Source organism: Cataglyphis hispanica, chromosome 25 (genome assembly GCF_021464435.1).
Source record: "Cataglyphis hispanica isolate Lineage 1 chromosome 25, ULB_Chis1_1.0, whole genome shotgun sequence".
Lineage (NCBI taxonomy): Eukaryota > Metazoa > Arthropoda > Insecta > Hymenoptera > Formicidae > Cataglyphis > Cataglyphis hispanica.
In genome coordinates this window covers 1,605,958-1,626,874 of record NC_065978.1, presented here as the reverse complement: position 1 = coordinate 1,626,874, position 20,917 = coordinate 1,605,958, and the positions used below count along the sequence as shown (strand labels likewise).

Here is a 20,917-nt window from a genome sequence, read left to right as displayed (position 1 = left end):
GGAAAAATGAATTTTTTTTTATTTTAATTATCATATATATATATGACACATACGCCCAATATACTTTAAGAGAGAGAGAGAGAGAAATTAATTTTTAAGAAATTATAAACATATATATATATATATGTGTGTGTGTGTGTGTGTGTGTGTGTGTGTGTGTGTGTGTGTGTGTGTGTGTGTGTGTGTGTGTGTGTTTCTAATTTCTTAAAAATTAAGTTTACAAAATAGCTATCGAATATCCGACGATTAATTACGGAAACAAGCAGCCGATTTATCGCGATTCAGGAAACGCTAAGTAACAATCGCAATCCACTCATCCTTCGCTTCCCATAAATTCATCTGTTGTGGATGATGGTGCTATTGGTTTTGCGTTTGCAGAGAGTTAGGCGCATAATGACGGGACATACGCACCGACAGAAGGGACGAAATGTAGCGAAGCTAATCCGCGAAGGGGGACGCGAGGCCCGCGGGTGTCCCTGCGGCACACGGGGCGAAGGGGCGGGAGGGGAGGGGCCACCGCGGGGGCTGCTCGCAGATTCCACTCTCGCGCGCCAGCATACGCGTCTCTCTCGCCCCTTGCTCCCTACTCCCCCCTTTCCTCTCCTTGCTATATCCTTCTCACCCTCTGCAAAATAGGGCCGGCATGTGGTCCTAGAGTATATTTGCGGTGTTCAACCAGCCGGGCGAAATATTATGCCAGTGTTTTATTGTGCGATCATCCCGATGCGGTGGCGCCCCATTGCGTGCGAGGGCGAAGGGATTGCGGCTTCGAGTGTTGAGGAGTGTGTTTACACGTTGGCACACGCCATCGGATTTGTTACACGCTCGTTATACGCTGTGCCTGGGCGTTTACAAAAGAAGGCCGGTAACAAAAGAAACTGTGATGATATGCGAAATGAAGAGTGAGCAATTACGAACATTAGTGAAGAACAATATTTTTTTATTAGACCTTCTTACCCTAATTTATTGTAAAAAAAAAAATTATCGTAACACTTATCCTGAATTTTATCTAAATATTTAAATTATACTAACATAGAATCGAAAAATTTATATATTTACTCTCTGAAAAAGCAATGGAAAACCTGGAGAAATCAGACAATTTTTATGTAATTTTATTGGGATTCAAAAAATTAAAAAAATTCTCTTTAATTTTGCTTTTATACTGTAAGCAGTTTGTAATCCATTGAGTTTGCATTAAGTTAAATTATGTGAATTATGTGTTTAAAATATATTATAAATATATTTCTATTGTCTATTTATATATTCATTATTGTAGCAAAATTCAATTTTTTTTTTAGTACATTTGTAAATCTAGAACTTGAAACTTAAGTTGCTCTGTTGTTTTTCTTTCTATGAATAAAAAGCACTAAAAAACGCAATACAATGAAAAAACTTATTTTAGATAATTGCACTAAAAAAAAAAAAAAAATCTGGAAAATATTCTCTTTATCTAGAATTTTGAACAAAAATATATGAAAGATCAGGAATATTCAGGAAATTTTTTTTTTAAATTTGAGTGAACATTCTGTATATTTAGTTCCATAGAAAAAGATATATCAGTTAAAAATTCTATAGGCAAACATTTAAAATAATAATTAATAATGAATACAAAATTTAAAAACTTTAATTATTCTTCCAATCACACACACAAGCATCTCCTTCTTTGATAATTCTTTTAATTATTATATTAATTAATTAATAAATCCAAATATTATATTTCAAACAAACATACATATATATTCAAATATTTTATTTAAACGAAAATTGATGATTAATTCTAAATAATTAATTTCAATAGCCTCTTTTTAAAATATGCCCATTGTTGCTTGAGACATTTTATAGTCCAATAGACTGCTAAACAGTTTAAACTTATATATTTCTGCTGGTAGACAACGTTAACCGCACGGGGAATAATCTAAGGAATAATCTTATGAGTTGATGTATAGTTGAAGATACACGTATAATGCGGTTAATGAAAGCTAAAGCAGATGGGGGCATATATCTCTTGGAGGCGAATGAAGATACGGGGTTCAGCATGCTGCGCGCGAACAATGCGTGTCGGATAACCGGGTGTTTAGATTCCGCGCGTATATGACACTGCGCGCTCATTAGAGCGCGGCGCTAATTGCATAATTGGTGCCGGCAATTATGAGCAAAGCGATGCCGCATGTCGGAGGGGGGTTCGGCAACGGCGGCAGCGGCGGTGACGTCAACATCCAATAATTCGGCACGCGACGACAATCGCGCGCTTGTACCGCCGCGCCATTGCGCAAATATCAGGAATCGCAATTAAAAGCGATAATTTTGTAATTAACTTCCGTCGCGCTTCCCCTCCCTCCCTCCCTCTACCCATCCTTCTTTCCGCTCTTCGCGCTTCTATATCAATGCGAGCGCGACGTTACAGATTCTCAACACATGATATGCTTGAATTTAATAGAATTATATTATAAATATTTACATTCACACACACACACACACACACAAATATTAATATCAAATAAAATAAACATGTGTGTTCTACATTCTTTTCCGAAAGCATTATTTTGCAAAATAACGCTATTCGCGCGTTATAACAATTAGAGAAAAGAGTTACACAATATTACTAGTATGACCTGTAATAATAAAAATGAATTTTTGCAATAATAAAAAAATTAATATTTTTAATTATATTATTATTGCGACAAATAAACAAGATTTATAAAAATTATGTGTTTATAAAATTATAGTATCTTAATTATATATTTCATAAAAAATAACGGAAAAAAGGATAAAAATAGCACGGGCGATATGCGTAAAAATAAATAAATTTCAATTTGAATGAGAGTAAAATGAGTTAATTATGTTGTAAAACGCAATTGTTTCCGCCTCTTTTTCTCAAAAAGAGAAACGATGGATGATCGTACCGATGCAACATAGTATGCGTGTGCATCATTGCGCATCGCGTGCAGCGATGGTGGCTGCGGAGAGAGCAACGGGGGGGCGCGAGAAATTCGTGGAGCTGCCGCAATTGATGTCGCGTACATACGTCGGAAAAGCTCGCGATTAAACGAAGATTTCATTAGGGACAATATATTGCGGTGGCATCGGCGGCACTCGTTGACCGTCGAGCGGGCGCGGGTCCCGGTTTCTTTATTGGCCGGTCTCGGGGAATAAATTGGAGGGAATTAATTAAGCGGCACAAATTGGATGCAGCGCGTTAGCCCTTATTCGTGGATGACACAATTTAATAAGCATCTTCTAACGTAAACTGAGATGCGCGGGGGGGAAAGGAGAGAGGAACAGCTCTTCGCTAAGTCGAGTAAGCTCGAGTATGCGGGGCGAAGATGTTATAATGTAAAAGATGACGAATCTGACGTCATCAGGATTGGATCAATTTTTTTATAACAGTATCATTGCACCATTCATACATGCACATTCGATAAGATTTAATAAAACAATTATTAAAAAATATATATTAATTTCTTTATAATTTTAGCATTGTAATATATAATATGTATATGAGAGAGAGTGCGTGTATATATATATATATTTAAAAAATATATATGTAAAGAATATAGTTTATAAAATTTAATTATAATATTAATTTTTATATTAGAAAAATAATTCGATTTTTTTTAGTGAAGTGTTTCTGGATTAAGAAACATGCGATGTCTCAAAGTTGCGTATAATAATTCCTCTCGCGTATTTCTCTTTCCCTATCTATATATCTATTGTTTTCGTTTGCGCATCGCTACTATCAGCGAATCGCCTTTGACAAGATGAACGTTAACGCCCATACAACAGAGCAACAATGCGCCGATTGTCATGGGTCAAGAGGGAAGAGCGTGGTCTGGAATGTAATATTGTGTCGTTCACAATATATATGATTGTACATTGGCTCCTTCGATAATATTACGGCATGGACGGTCGCGGGGTTAACGGGCCGGCCGCATTGTCGTCTCGTCGAAAAGAAATCGAGGACAAAACGAACTGTGGGTAAATACGTCGCAAGCCGCCTTGACGAGAGCAATTAGAGGCGCGCGATATACACGGTGTCTCAGGCTGGTCGATCCAATATACGCATGTCGATATCGGGAAAAGTATCTCTTCTCAACCAACGGTGCATAATTAAAAACCCTATCAATTAATCAATTAATAATAAATGACAGAAATTTCGTTAACATATACATATACATCTACTTGATGTATAAACGTCACATTTTATGTGCAAAAAAGCATTATGTGAATTTCGGCTATTTATTATTAATTCGAAAGCCAGTATAGCGGCGAGAAAATTGTTCATAAAAAAAAACGACACCGGCTCCGCGAGTCATCGGTTGGAGAATCCGACGCGAGGTCGAGACATTACGGGACATCCTGTATAGAGAGCGAAGCCGGCTCTCAACATACACGGCGGGATCGCTCTCGCATCGAGCATCGGTGTAATGTACTTTGGTTAAGCGCATCGGAGCATGCTCGTCGCCGAGTTAACGCATTTAATGGAGGTTAACTTTGCATATGGTATTGCTCCCCCGTGCCGTAACCCCTTTACAGTATCGAACGCGCGCGACGCCGGCGTCCAAACTAACCAGGAATTATGCTGCGATACAAAGCGGATAATTACGAGGCGGCTTGATCGATCTTACATCCTGCCCCCTATCCCCCACCCTCCTCAACCCGCCACAGTCACCTCACCCCCACGCGCGTAATAATGTAAAACTATTTGTGCCACTGTACGTAAACTTTACGTAAGTGCGCCCTGAGCTTGTTCCATCTTTCCTCTCCTTCTCCTCCTCCACAAAGATAGAGCTCCTTCGGTATATCATTTTGCGAACATCGCGGCACAGACATGCTCCTCCTCGCGAAGAGACATGCATGCTTAACGCCGAAAAATATTGCGTACAACACGATGCTTTTTCCTGCAAAACGTAATACAAAAAATCTATTACAACAAAATTTATTATCGCCGCTATTTCTTCCTTGGGGATGGGGAAAATTTAAATACTTGTATTTTTTTTTTTAACGAGAAATCAATCGGACACCATACTTCCTCTTTAAAGATTATGATCATTGAAGCAAATTGAAAGAAAATGTTTACAACTGCTTTCAAATTAAACGGATTTGCGCTTGCATAAGATATAGTGTATGTGATTACAATTGAAATCGCTGGGCCGGGAAGGGTTAAGCGGATTATCAAGCGACGTGATATTATTGTACTATCAAATTGTGCGCCTTGATTTAATCCGTTCAAATAATACTGAGCAATATAATACCGAGAGTCGCATTGATAAAATTATTGCTTCATCATTTATCTATATATAAAAGGATGAAGTTTTTAAATGATCGTAATAAGAGTTTGTTACGCAACTTTAAAACGAAGTTGGAAGTAACTGGACTGGAGTAAAAGAAGACGGGAGAAGTACAGAGAGGCTAGCTCTTCATAAATTTTGTATCTAAATTATATATGCGATAAAATTACGCTACGCGCACATATCGGCGCTACATGCAAAATCGTTTTCGGCAAGGCTGAAGCGTGAAAGCCGCAAATATAGAATCCGGGTATCGTTATAACCCCTGTATTAAATGCATATATAAATTAATTCGACCGAATTGAATAACTAATTATAAATTAATAGCATGTAACGAGCGAACCGTATATGACACGGGTCCCTATGCCATTTGGAACTGCGAGCGGTTATGTGAAATCAACAACAACAACAGCATTAAATAATAAATACGATCGTTAAACAGCAATCATTAGATCGTACATTACACAGAGATCCGAAAAATACTCTTCTAAAAAATAGCTATTATAAGCTCTGTAAATATTTTAAGAAGGCAATAAATATATATATATATATCACAAATATATCTTGCTGTAGAGAATGAAATTAAAATTACTTATATCATTTACATAATATTGCAATTTATTAATAAAATATTTTACATTTTATATACACACGCATAAAATATTTCTGAAATATTTCTCTTTTACCGGATTTTCTGGATCTTATTTAATAAAAAATGCTAATAAAAGTTATATATATATATATATATATGTCAGATAATAACGATCAGTTTAATTAAAGAAATACAAAATTAAGAGTGAAAAAGTTTGCGAACTGATCCATTTCTAAATTACAACAACGAAGTACGACGACTTCATTATATGATATAAGCATAAAGTCAAGAAGAGATTCTCGTTATCGAGTAAGAAAATGGAACTTGCCGCGATTGAATTTGAACTGATTATTGATTTATATCGGCTCTGCTTTATACCGCCTCCCTTTCTCCTCTGAGCGCTGTCTAAAGACAAGTTTTAATTGAAAGTTGATTAAGACTCCGCTGTACTATAAGTTAGAGTCTTAACATAGCCTATGGTCTCAAGATCGCGTAACCGAATCTCTTTATTTAGGACAATTGGCGATTTTCTAAGTTTAACCTTTTTCAGAAATATTATATATAGTATATATACTATCATAAATCTCAGAAAAATAAAAAAGACAAATGTAATAATAATTTTAATTTATCGTTGACTTTTATAAGAATTAAAATAACTTCAGAAAATATTTTTCTAAAAGAATGTCAGAGTTTTAATATGAAAAATGTAAAAATTTATTTTAAAAGAAAATAAATATGTCATTGAAGGGAGGGAGAAAGAAACTTCATAATATTAATGCTACTGTATTTTTTTGTGATATCAATCGATAGTAATCAAAGGGTCAGGGGTCTCCAGTGACATTTAAGGATCGTAAACGTATTCCGGAAACGGAACTTTTTCGAGTACAAAATCACATTCGAACATCCTTTTCCCGTACAAGAAGAGTGTATAGATTACTCATCGCGTGATATCAATATGAGATATCACGCGATGAGAGATATCTATACATAACAATGCATAAATACATAATCATGAGCATACATAATACTTCATAAGCATCAATTGAAAATTATTTTATTCATAATTATCCCTTATAAATATTTACAATTATTTCATTACAATTATTCTATCTATGATAGAGAGAGGGAAAGGGGGAGAGAGATATTGTATCCTTGTAATATTGTTTATAATTATTATTCCAAAGAATGACATTTGCTTGTCGCAATATAATGACATATCCCTTATGTGAGAAACAATCGCCGAGATTGCAAGCCGCGGGAAAGAGAGATGTTAAAAGGGGTAGCTAATTCAAAATATCGCACAGAGAACCACTTGATCCGATAGCACTTTTCTTCACGCACTCACTCTCGTATCTCTCACATACACGTACGTACACGCGTAGACATACAACGCGACGCAGGTCGACTCCATTTGACTTTTCGCTCCACTCGATTCCACCGCATTGCACACGCCCTTTCCGACGTGCACACTCGAGAGAACATTCTCTCATCTCCCTTTCCCCATTCTTTCATCTCTCTTTCTGTCGCCCTTTTGTAAAAAGGGGAGAGAAGCGACCCGCGCGCTTATTTATATCCTATGCTCGCGCATTCTCGTTTATCTCTGTCTCGCTTACTCTCGATTTACAGAACGACCAGCGCGGTTTTCAGTTTATTTCCCGCTTATCCATTCGACATTTGATTTATTCCGTCTACCGCGCACCGCGCTCTGTGGGTGGTGGTACGCTTCGATTATCACACTATGGACTGTCGCCCGATTGTGGAAAGAAACGCGCTGGCAGTGAAATGTCATTAGATTACGTTTGGACAAATAGACAAAATAAAATGATAAAATGATGGTTCTAATGGTTTCCTCGATATACTCTGTTAGATAGTAATCTATTAGATAGTAATCTGTTCTGTTGTAAAAATTGCGCTCTAAACTCATACAAAATTATTATACAATATTATGATAAGATACAAATATAAGCAGCTGATATTATCTATCTTTTCGATCTTTTCGAGTTGAAATTTTGCATCTCAATTTTCTCATGTTTGTCATTTCTACTGGTTTTCGGAGATTTGATTTATACAGGAATTGAACTTTGTACCTCAAATAAACATTAAAGGAACAATTTTCCTAGATTATTAGAATCTCTATTATTAGAAACTAAAAAAAAAAGTTTTGGACACAAAATTATAAGAATTTTTTTTCTAAATGATTGAAAAAAGCGTAATCTGACTGCTTAGTGTCAAAGCAGATGTTAAATTGAAAATACAGATCAAAAATGAGGAAAAATTTCGACTTAAGTTTATAAGTTATTCATTTTTCGTATTGAAATTTGAGACAAAATTTTTTTTCTTATTTTCAATCGCAATTTTCTTATATCCATAAATTCTAGAGACTTTCGTTACGTTTAATTTATACAGGAATTGAACTCCTTTTGCATTTAAAATAGGCAATAAATGAACACACAATTTTTCATTTAGAGAAGATCTGAACAAAACTGTAAAAAAATTATTAAATTATTTTTAAAGAGAGTAATCTGACTATTTAAAATGTTCGAAAATTTTGGAATCAAATGTAGAAGACAAATTTTGATTCGGGAAGAACGGAAAGATTCTATCATGCTCTGCTCTGTTATATACGAAAAAGTAATTGATAATCTGACAAAAATATGATGCCCGATTCTGTACTCGGGTAGAAATCAAGGCCGTCTCCTCGTCGGTGGAATACATTAACGTGAACGAGAGAGAAAGAGAGAGAGAGAGAGAGAAGGGAACCGACGAAGAAGAAGCATCCACGGTGTGATTGAATTAATCTGTCAATTTGCCAATTACACGGATGAGTTTGTTTGGTGGCCGCGTGTCTCTCTCCGTTCATCGATCGCAACCGGATCGGCGGTCGGTTGCCTCTCACGCACGATGTTCTCGACGCGGTGCGTGAAATCGCGTCGTGCGACGCACGTGCGTGCATCGCATCTCTACATGCGCATGTGCACTGCCGCGCGTGCACTCGCGCGCTACAACCGCGTGCACGGACTCGGTGCACAGATTCAACGAGCTGAATTGGTGCACCAAGCACCGTAGAGGAGGCGGAAGATCGTATTGATTCTCCGGTTACAGAGACCCGCCACGCACAGAGAGAGGTATGTACGACGAGCTTGACTTCTTGCCGGGAGCGAGAGTCCTCCGTCAGCCTCTGCGTTGTACGAAAAATAAAGCTTACCGTCCCGATTATGTAACGAAGATGCATGCGTATGTGAAAACAAAGTTTATTTACATTCTTCTTTATCAATCTTTTAAATTATCATTGCAGTATGATTCTGTGTCTTATATATTATGTTTGCTGAATAGAAATTTGTACATATACATATATGTATATATAACTTATATAATTTATCAAAATTAATATTTATATTATAAAATTGATACAAAAGTAAAGAGTGATAAAGCAACTTTTATCTATTATATTTTTAAAAATCCAGCATTTTCAGCTTTTGAATTTTAAGCCTAAAATAATAATGAGCTAATAAAATAGAATATACTTTCAGAATAAATTAACAAGTTCAAAGAAAATTCAAAATTTTTATTTCAAGTCACTTGTCTGAACAGAAGATATATCGAATTGAAGATTGGTCCTGTTATTTCTCGCATATAGTACAAATTTTGTATTAGAATTCGATATGCAAAATTTTTCTTTCGATCTCCCTTTACTATATCTATATATATATCAAAAATACCAAGATGCCGCAAATCCTATTGTAGGTCGTTGCACGCGGGCACGCGGCATTATTATATTCGCCGCGGTGAAGTTATATATCAAGCCAAAGTTAGGTTTGTTCCTGGAGACGCGCGAGAGAGTACTGTCGGACTCGCGCGTGTCTGAGAAAGAAAGAGAGAGAGAGAGAGAGAAAGCGAACGAATAGACTCCTAGGCGGTGTAATATCACTCGTTGATGTGAGCGCGGAGGGAAGAGGAGGGAGGAGGAGAGGCTGAGGCCGCGGGCTGCGAGAGGGAATAAGGGGATGCGCAGTCGAGGGTTTCGTTCCCGTGCTCGGCTCCGAGCCCCGAGGGCACCATTTCCAGCGGAACCGAGAGCGCGCGCGAACCGGGGATCCCCGGATCCCGCCGCTATTCCAATTGCTTCCCTGTTTGATATGCGCCAATTTCGTCCAATATGTCGCGCCCCTTAGACGACACGATTCACCCAGCGAGAGAGCTTGCGGCCTCTCTCATTCTCCTCCATCAGTGCAGGTAATCTTTAGAGTAAAAAAAAAAAAAATGAGAACATCCACAAGATATATATCCCATTACGCTCTTATGGATCTGTCGATCTAAATGCAATCGGCAAAATTAAATGTGTAAGAAATTCTAAATACGTTCTCCCTGTCCTTTCATCAATAAATTTATATATAAAAATTTCGTCAGATATTTAAAATCTTTGTTTTATAAATTTTTAATTATTCCTCCCGATTTTTTTATCTCTTTATATACCATTATACAGATATTGAAAATTTATATATATACATATACACACACACATATATATATATATATATACATATATGATTTTTTGAAATTATTATAAATTTTTTAAATATCTAATTTACTCCTTTTTTGTTTCTCCACTTCCATTTCGCTCCGGTGTGATCGCACCCTCACTTATGGGTGATATTTCCGGCCGGCTGTACGCGAGGGAATCCCCGGCGTGCGGGATGATCGCGGGTGGTCACGTGTCGCCGAGTGACTACTCGCTCTCTTCCTCAATGATACTCGACGCGTTGTCACATTTGAAAGGTCCATTTATATTATTTATCACCCGGCTTTTCCGCGCGGGAAAGGTCCGGAGAAAGGCATTTGGCGAGATGTCCGGCGCGTGTTTACTTTACGTGCTCGCTAACGTAAACGGATGATTGCAGGGTGACCGTTGATCTGATTGCGTATATGAGAGAGAAAGAGGATACATTTGAAATAAATTATTACACACTCTTGATGATGTATCTTAGATACATTTCTTCATGTTATTTAAATCGTGCAATTTCTTTGATTATTGCAAGTATGTTTTTTAAATTTTTCAGTATTTGTTCTTGCAATTATTTTCTATTTTCTTTTTTTCTTCCTCTTCATGAAGAAACTATATTTAAAAAATTACATTTCAAAATTTTTATTATGTATCTATTTTGTTACGTATTTTCGTAAGAGAGAGATTATTTCTCTTTGCCTTTTAATATGAAATTAAATTTAAAATAAAATTTGAAGCATCCTTTTCAATACAATTTCGCCATGAGGTTGTCGAAAAGAAAGAACCCGAGTAATCGTAAACAAGTAAATATATTTGCCGATACATATTCGCTAATAGCTTTCGTGAATCATATAGATTAGATCATTAGATATACCATTGTCGTGCATACATTATTCAATAGAATCGAACGATCCTCGACATTTTACGAGTTTTCATTTTTACGAATCCGTGGCAGAAGGATAGGGAGTAGCATATTATATTATATACTTCACTCAACTGTGCGGAATAACGCGCAATCATCCACTTGTTTCTCGCGTACACTCGCATCTTATTATAGGCCACTAACGGATCCGGCGTCTGTCCCGGACACCTTATCGGACGTTATCAATCCCGCGAACGGGTAAATAAAGTTACACGGCGGCGGGAAATGAACACAATGCCCTGCATCATAACACTGTCACTGTCAATGCAACGTGGTCGAATTGCCAAATCCGCGACGCGCTTTATCATATAGCGCGTAAACCTCGTCTCGGGTAATCTCATTTTCCGCGAACTTCCTCGAGCTCACGAGAGTTCACTTGGAAGAGATGATTGTTTATATATATTTGCACTTTTTCCTACATTTTTCCAAGAATGCAGAATTCATATCGTTATTTTCATACCTTCCTCGATATCCCTGTAACTGTACATTGTTAGATATGTATTTTTATGATATATTGGTGCTGTTGCACACAGTTATATTATACGAAATATCACAAGTGTGAATATCAAATACAATATATTTGATAAGACTATCTATAATAAAAATTCCGTTTAAATTTTATAAAGATATCACGTGTGAAATTTTACCGACACACTTTTGAGAAAATTAATGACGTTCAATATTACTTAATAATATGACAAATATGTTGTATGTTAAATCTTTTACAAAATCACGGAGATTGCGGCGACGATACACGGAGCGATCATAGCCACCCCCAGGGGGTGCGGAATGAATCCGGTCGAGAAGCGAGCGGTACGCGCGTAAGGGGATAGATAGGTAAAGAGGAAGCTCGTAAAGAAAACGCGCGCGCGAGGCAACCAAAGAGGGGTGGAAGCAGTCAGTCAGGTAGAGAAGAAGCCGGGAACGTGCTGGGAATGTATGTAGGCTCCCCTGTTACTCGGCTGGACGGCCGTACAGAGAACCCGGGCTCTTCGGTCTTTCCTGCCGACCTCTTCCTCCTCCTCCTTCTCCTCAGTCCTTATACCGCCACACGGACTGCGCGCGCGCGCGCGCGCGCGTGTGTGTGTGTGTGTGTACAACTCGCCCGGGCTCGCTCCTCCTGTATTATTGCCCAACCGTAAATTTCGCCCGGAAAGCGATTTAGCGAGGAAACGGTAAAGATAAATCTTGAAAAAGTCGAAAAGCGTAAAACAGGAGCACCACAGCCGGAGGCTGCATCAGCGAGCAGGGGGCAAGGGATGGAGTGCATGGAACGGCAGAAGAGCAAGGGGGTACGAAGAGAGGAGCCTTCTTACTTCGATACATATATGTATATACCATGTAACCCCCTCGTGATCTTTTTGCTCTCTTCTCACCTCGCCACTGCAACGGCTCCCCTTGCCGTTCCCTTTTCACCTCCCATCCTCTCCTTTTCTCTTATCCCTCCGTTCGTTCCGCGCCACCGTGTGTTCCGCTTCTCCTTTCTCTCAGTCGTTTTCTGCCCCCGTGCACCTCGGGAAAGGAGGAAAAGGGGGCGTGTCCGCGCGCGCGAAAAGCCGCGTGTGTGCATTTCTCCGTGTAAACGTTCCTCCGAAACGGTGCTTCAACACTCATTCCTTCTCTTTCTACCCTTCCGCGCTCTCTCCCCCCTTTCCCCCTTCAGAAAATTCGTTTTCATTATGAGAGTTATCCACGATATTCGTTTACATGCGTTTATCCGCGACGACGTTATCAGCGCTTATCGGCGCGTGAATTTCCAAAGAAGATCCGGATTTCTTTGCGATCTTATTTCCTTGCTAGCCCTCGTATTTTGTATTCGTGATTAAATTGATACATCTCTATCAAACCACTTTTATTTACAAATTTTATAATCAATCGCGAAGGGAGGTTATTTCGAAAAACATTTTTTTTTTTTTTCACATTTCTTAAATCCATTCAATAGTTGTACATTCATATTAGTTATACATTATCTGTATATAATTATCAGAAACTTATAAAATATATCTATAAATATATGTATACAGGGTGAGACATAAGTTTTAAAACTTCGTGAACGTGTTCCTGAATAAAAAGTGTGAAAAAATATTTCTATGAATATTAGACCGAAAATAATTCGTTATCGAAATAATGAAGAAATAAATTTCATAATGAAATGAGTTTTAGATCGGATTCTTTCTTTCCACGATGTTGTGTCTCTAGTGTTTTTATTCTGGGATACTGTTTGTTTACTAACGCACACTAGTACGACCTGTTATTATAACCCACTGAAAGAAAGAGAAAGGAGACCTCTGTACTTGAATATGGGAAGAGACAATGCCGACAATCAAATCAGTATGCTTGAAGCAGTTCAAGCGAGCAGTATTCGTGTTGATTCATTAATTTACTGCAACAGTATAGATAACGTTTTCATTTGAAAAAAGTGAGTGAGTATTCATCTCACATATACACACGATGAAATGCAATGCATATTTATGTCCATTATTTCGATAACGAAGCCGATTTTCCACCGAATGTTCATAGGAACAATTGTTCATACTTTTTATTCACGCTTGCAAAGTTTTAAAACATACTTATGACTCATCCTGTCTATTCTCATCGTTAGTATATACATATATTTTTATGAAATATATCTATAATCATGCGTATAAACTAATCTGTTGTCATTTTTAATGTGATTTTCAGACACGCGGAAAACAGCGGGTCGAAAAATGGCGGATTGAGGCAGCACGGATTCAGCACGGGTCAGCGGCGTCGGTGGCGGCGGCGGCGGCAGCGGCGGCGGAATGCCGGATTGGCGGTAAGTGAAAATTGCGGCCACTTTGATCCTCGCGAACGAGTCCTCTCTTTGACGGTTTTTCCCCTCCCTCCCTCCCCCTTCCCGCCCCGTCCTCGCGCGTGTGCGCACGGCTTAATACGATTTGCAAATTCGCGGCTCGGCCATCGCGGCGGGCCAGCCCGCCCGCTACCCGGCCGAATGAATAAATGATACGCGCCGATTCGGCCTATTGCGGCATTATCCGTCGTCGAATTCGCTCCTGACGCGGCCAATTATTCATGCTCGCGTGGCGCCACAGCGATTAAAGGTCAATTTCGATCCCGACATTTGTGCGCGCGCGCGCGCGCGCGCGGAAGACTCTCCTCTCGCGCAAACATTCCTCCCATTATTAAATCGCCGGATTCGAAGCAGCGACGGCGACGGACGGGGCCGTCATGTTGCGATTCACGGCTGTAAATTAGATCTTTCATCTCTCTCTCTCTTCCTTTCCGCTCGCGCTTTATTATACGTCACGTCGACAATCGTTTGGTTCGCGCATGAGATTGCGATTAATCGCGATTCAATTGTTCGAACTGTTCGCTGTGAATTTAATTTGCGGCGTGCCTTATACATTGCGTACATTAAATGTGCTGCACAGATAATTGCAATCGGCCGAGAAAAATATCGTTATAAAGAAGATAGAGAAGAGATCTTAACTAGATAATAATATTCTTGAAAGAAATCAGGAGCATAAAATTTAAAAAGAATTCAGTCAGATAACGAATAAAGATTTATTTAACAATAGATTTATAGATATAAAAAATAATAATTTGCTTTCTTCATTAATAAGAGTTAATAAGTTTATTAGATTATATTATCATATATTAAAAAACACATGTTTACTCAAATAGTTACACGAGAGATAATGTGGACAGAAATGTGAATACGTAAAAATATTAATTTACAATTTAAAGATTTCATTCATCACTTTTCTCGAATAATTTATTGACAAAGATATATAATACAAAGAATAAGAAAAATGTCGAAAAACTTTATGTATAATTAAATAGGATCTTATCGCGCAATATATCTTTATCAAGAAAAAGAGTTGATTTTATTGTGTTAAGGAGAATTATCTACATTTCCGAGAGAGAGAGAGAGAGACGATTATTTTTTTCCGCATCGCGAATAGATTGGCGACGAAAATAAAGACAAACAATTAAGTTAGATTGACATTGATATCGAAAGGTGAATCACGCATACGGAGAATGCATGATCCCCGGCCGGCTGGCCTCGCGAGCGACCTCCTCATCCTCCGGTTATGGGTAGGCATATATACGCGCGTCTAGAGGAAGTCACCGCACCGTGTACGGCGTAGAATAAACGGTCAGTGACGCGCGGTAATGGCCGACATCCTAATCCTGGCCCCCTACAGCTTAATGCCATACACTCCGCAATGATAATGCTGCGTGTGCTTTTTGTCATTACCAGTGCCAGAGCCATGGCTATCCCGTAATGAGCGCCGCGACTACATGGCTCCTTGGGTAGCGCGCTGAAACCGCATGTAAGATTATGTTCCCGCGCCACGAGAGATCTTAAAGTTTTGTATTTCACGCGATTGTTCGATAAAATATAATTCGCCATCAAATTCGGGATAAGATTTTATGTACACGATTTGACGTATCGTGTAATTTTTAGAAATTATCTTTACGAAATTAGGAATATATGCTTAAAGGGGCATATCCGTTTGAAACTTTGACAACTGAGTACATATTTTAGATTTTTTTTGAAACGTAATCACTTGATAAAAATTTTTTATTCTTTTTACAATATTAATGCAATATTATTAACCACTTAAATAAAAATTTTCAGCTTAAACAAATTTTTTTTTTTAAAGTTATGGGAATATTTGCAGAGCTGCTCCAAATTTTAGGTGGTTGCACGGTGGCTTGAAAACGTTCGTAGATTATATCCGAAATAAAAAATACAAGTTTTTTTTATTAAACATTGTAATAACTGTCCGCTATGGAATTTTTCCAAAATTAAAAAAAAAAAATTGGCGGCGTGTTGAGAAAGTTTTTTGTTTTTTTTGAAAAAAAATTTATTTTCTTTATTTATAATAAATAAAACGAAATCAGATTAAAAGAAGACTTTGTTGATAGATGTAGCATCTTATTAGGAACTCGCATATAAAATTTAAAGTCAATCCGTCGGACATAGCCCGAGTTTTCATGGATATATTTATTTATTTTTACGTGTATGAAAATATAAATCTATAAATATTCGCACAGCTTTAAAAAAAAAATTCTTTTAAGCTAGAAATTTTTATTTAAATACGTAATATTCTATTAATATTATTATAAAATAAAAAATTTTTATCAAGTCATTGTGCTGCAAAAAAATCTAGAACATGTTCTCATTTTTTGAGAGTTCAAATGTATTCCCTCTTAACTCCCACAAACGCACATTATCCTTTATCTCTTTTCAATTATTGCTCTTCGTTTAATTTTAAAGGTAAACTTTCTTAGTGAAAATATCGTATTACGTATCGCATCCTTCCAATTATTATCATCATTGTGATATAGAGCGCTTCGAATATTATAATTCGATTCTAAAATTAGAATCTGAGAAAATTCGAAACTATTTGTCAGATTTGCCGAAATCGAAGATAAAAATCTCTGTTTACTAAAGGAGTTTATTAAAGTCTATCAGAACCGGAGAAGAGTCATCGCGATCATTGAATGGTTGCTTGAAAATTCCGAGTCGGAAAAAAAATGTGCGGGTAGCAAGCGAGCGGGTTATAACACATATTTTATCATCGCAAGAAGTGACGTCACTGGTGACCTCCTGATTCTCTCACCCTCTCTTCCCTGTTGTATCCGAGAGTCTGCGGGTGTGAGATGATAAAGAAGGGAGAGAGAGAGAGAGAGAGAGAGAGAGAAGCGCGAAGAACAAGGAGAGCGTACCCGCAGCTGCCGCCCTGACTGCCAACACAATAATATCTAATTAATTTATTAATGAGGTTAAGTTGGCAGGATTGGACGGCAGACAGCGCGAGCCGACGCGCTCTTCGAGCAGTTTAGCGTGAATGTCTTCTGCTGCTTCTCGTCGACGGAATGAATTAAGCTTAATCAGAGCCAAAGTGTCGGGCGCGTGTGCGAGCGTGCTCGCAGGGCCCCACGGCCCTTCTCCTTTCTTACGTTTCAGACCAACAATTCTATATCGAGCATTAAAGCTGCGCGCATTTCAAGTCGATGTATCTATGCGGAGAGTATAGCTAGTCTTGCTAAAATAATACTCCGCAAGTTCATAATTAGAATAATAGCGCAAGGCTGCTATTCTAAATGCTACGACAAAACGTTTAACGATGAATACATTAAGTCCACAACTTGATACATGCTTTAAATGTACTGTCACATACCTGTCTCTACACATTCAAAAATTATGGACTTTTATCATCTTGTCTTAACATCGAATGCCGCATTTGAATTTTTTTTTTTTTATCAACTCTGAAAAACGATATTGTAAAACACGCCGGCAGCAATACGTGGAGCAAGAATCGTTTGACGTTAAATTTCGACCGGAGCTTCTTCAACGGAAAGTCCGTAGACAGTTGGCTGCGCGGTCCCCGGAGGGATTCGCAGCTACGTCTGCGACGAAAACGAGCTCGGACAACCGCCCTTATACCCATCATCATCGTCGGCCTCTTTTTCTTCGTTCACCCTCACCGTCCGTCCCAGTCTCTCCATCCCCAGTCTCTCCCCTTTCCCTCCCTCATGGCTCGCGAAACCACCCCTCCCTCCCTCCCTCCCACCCTCTCTCCCTCCTCCTCCGTCTCCCATTATCCCCGCTCGGTGACAGTCCCACGCAGTTATTACGTGACCATAAAGAGAGCAACCGCTTTCCCGAGGACGATATCGTATTGCGCTTGTCGCGTCAAATTCCGGGATCGCGCTTGATTCCGGAAGTAACGCGAAGAGGGAGAATCCGGGACACATGTCGGGGTAACGGAGGAATGAAACTCGCCGATAAAACCGAGGAGAGGTCTGCCGTTCGGCTCGACGAAAGTTTGATATTTCGTTTAGAAAGATTTAAAGGGTTACCGTGAGGCCCCCCCCCCGCCCCCCAGTTTTTCCTTACATTCTGAGTCATTTATTATCGCACGCGTAAACACAAAGACAAAAAATTTAGATCATATGACTTATATTACTTTGCCATTTAATTTTTCGCCGTAAGAAATAGTGAAAAACGACATAGTGATTGTAATTGATTAAGGAAGAGATATTTTTAGATAATTAAATACTTTCCGAGTAAAAGTATTATTATTCTAAAGAAAAATTAATTTTAATTTGACCAAATATTTTTTCCATTAAAAGATAATATAAATGACACATAGTATAGTAAAATTTACATGAAACTAAAATACAATTTTGATTAGACGATTATTATTAATTATTATAATGATAATTACATGTTATATTCGTTTCGTATAACTGTCATATTTAATTATCATATTAATTCGATTAAATGTGATATCACTGTCGGTACGCATAGTAGCTTGGATGGATAGCACACTTTGAATAGACGGTCATCCGAACGCGTCGCAAATTCTAATCCTATTATTGCAAAGTCAAGTTTGAACCTAAAACGGAATTATCAGTTACCTGGGTCTAATGCCATAATAGCCATGTATCGCTGGATTATATAACATGATCGCTGACAAGAGTTTCCGCCAGAACAATATATTATTTAAATGTCTAACTCTCAACATATCAGATATTATGGGATTTTCTATAATAACATTACCGTCATTAAATAAATATAAAAATGATATCGCGGTAGATAATTATAACAATTGAAATCTCTCCAACAAAATGATGCTGCCAATATGTTTTAAAGCAATCCAAAAAATGATGCATGATAATGTCGAACTCTGTTAAACATTTATTCTACGATTAGATTGATTTTGTTTGCCAAATATCAAAACAATTTGCTTCACATTAACATGCATTTTATTTATATTTATATATTTTTTAAATAATTTTCAACGCCTTCGATAAAGCAGAAAAAAATATTGCAACTAGTACTAATAAATATATCTTTTTCTTCATTTATAAAAATAAATCAATAAAATATTATTACTAATACTTTTAGTTCATTTTCAATATATACATATAATACTTTTTATTAATAATTTAATGATCTTTATACATCGGCTATTAGTCCAATGTATTGGCACATAAATTAATTGCGTTGCGAATTATTTATGGAAAATAGAACGGGGTCCAAATCACACCAATTTCCTACTCAAAGCTTTATTACTATACGTTATTATTATGACATAGTTCACATAGTGACAGTTAATGGTTAATTTTAAAATAATTTATGACGATGGTCAAAAGTTATTTTTAATATAATTTTCCTCACTCATGTGATAGTCATCGAATGTAATGGATTCTTCTAGAAAGTGTAGATTTGAGATCACATAATAATAAAAACAAACTTTTTTTATTTTATTTCAAAGAATTCTTATTATATAATTGAAAGTTTACAATGAAATATACAATGATATGTAAACCGACCCTGCAACGAAAAACATATCAACGATGAAAGGTAATTTTAAATAAAACAACAAGCGTAAAAGAAATCTCTTTCGATATCATTCATTTTCATTATTTAACACGATGAGTGCATAAATGCATTTTATGGTACTCATTACATTCATCCGCTCTACCCTAGTATACCACTTAAGTATGACAGCATAATTCCGATCGAGTTTGAAATAAAGTGATCAAATCTAAACTATGGGCGTATACCAAATTAATTTCTCAACGCGATTATATCATAAGATGTTAGTAAATATTATAAAATATAATAATGCGAGCGTACGTGATGTTGCGTTAGTTTAAAATAACAAGATGCGTGTTTAATATTGAAATATTTAATTTAATTGAATTAATTATATGTTTAAAATAATTCTTATTATTTGAATATATATTTGTTCTTTTTGAATTATATTTTGTTCTTTTTCTAAATTAAAATTCTTTTTCAAAGTTTTAATAGGTTTTGCAATACCAGTTTTTCTCATTGTTGCATTGAATGATATTTATTAAAAACTTTGCTGATGTATATTTTGAACGGGAGTTAAAATATGTATATTGTTTCAAAAGCCGGATGTCCGAAATGTATTAGTTACAGATAAAATAGTGCTCTTGCTTGTAATCATACTATAATTATTCAATTGTTTCAATCTCTTCGTTATCTGTCACGCTGACAGCACGCAGATAGCACTCGTGTTTCCTTTATTTATTTGAAGTATATGTTATTTATTCAGATCTGACAGATCAAATAATGTATATTTGGTATATAAAATTAAAATATTTCTAAAGAATGTGTACTTCTTATATGAAAAAAAAATTTTTGCTATATTACTTTACCATAGAAAATTATTAGATTGAAAGAATATTAAATTATAATATTTTCATCTTTCTCTTATAGAATCGCAGAATCATAATCAAATATCACTGTAGTCAAAAAGATTTTGAGCAGAAAAGCTGTTGTAATAAATTAATCAAACATTATTATCCGATAGAAAAGTTAAATATTGCCAAATAGCATTATTATAATTATCAAATCAAAATTCATTTCATTATGATAATATAGTAATATATTAATAATAAATTGAGGATAAATTGATAATAAATTAATTAGATAATTAATTGACAATAAATTGATAATGATTTTAATTATTTTATGTGTACATATATATACACGCACACATATATACATATAAAATAATCCCTTCAATCGACTTCGTATATTTGCCTCAACGTGCTTTGCATATCGAAAAGTCAGTTTT

At 36.8% G+C, this 20,917-nt stretch overlaps 2 protein-coding genes across 3 annotated transcripts in view; one reads left to right on the top strand and one right to left on the bottom strand.

Annotated features, from left to right (window-relative positions):
• The window catches only part of LOC126858466 (uncharacterized), an 83,499-nt gene that overhangs the window by 32,395 nt on the left and 30,187 nt on the right, over positions 1-20,917 (top strand). For both annotated transcript variants that reach the window (XM_050608824.1, XM_050608819.1), the window contains one exon: positions 13,986-14,100. The gene's annotated coding sequence lies outside the window, so the exon portion shown is untranslated. The remainder of the gene's footprint in view (positions 1-13,985; positions 14,101-20,917) is intronic.
• The window catches only part of LOC126858455 (cone-rod homeobox protein), a 42,906-nt gene that overhangs the window by 20,655 nt on the left and 1,334 nt on the right, over positions 1-20,917 (bottom strand). The gene's annotated exons all lie outside the window — the stretch shown is intronic.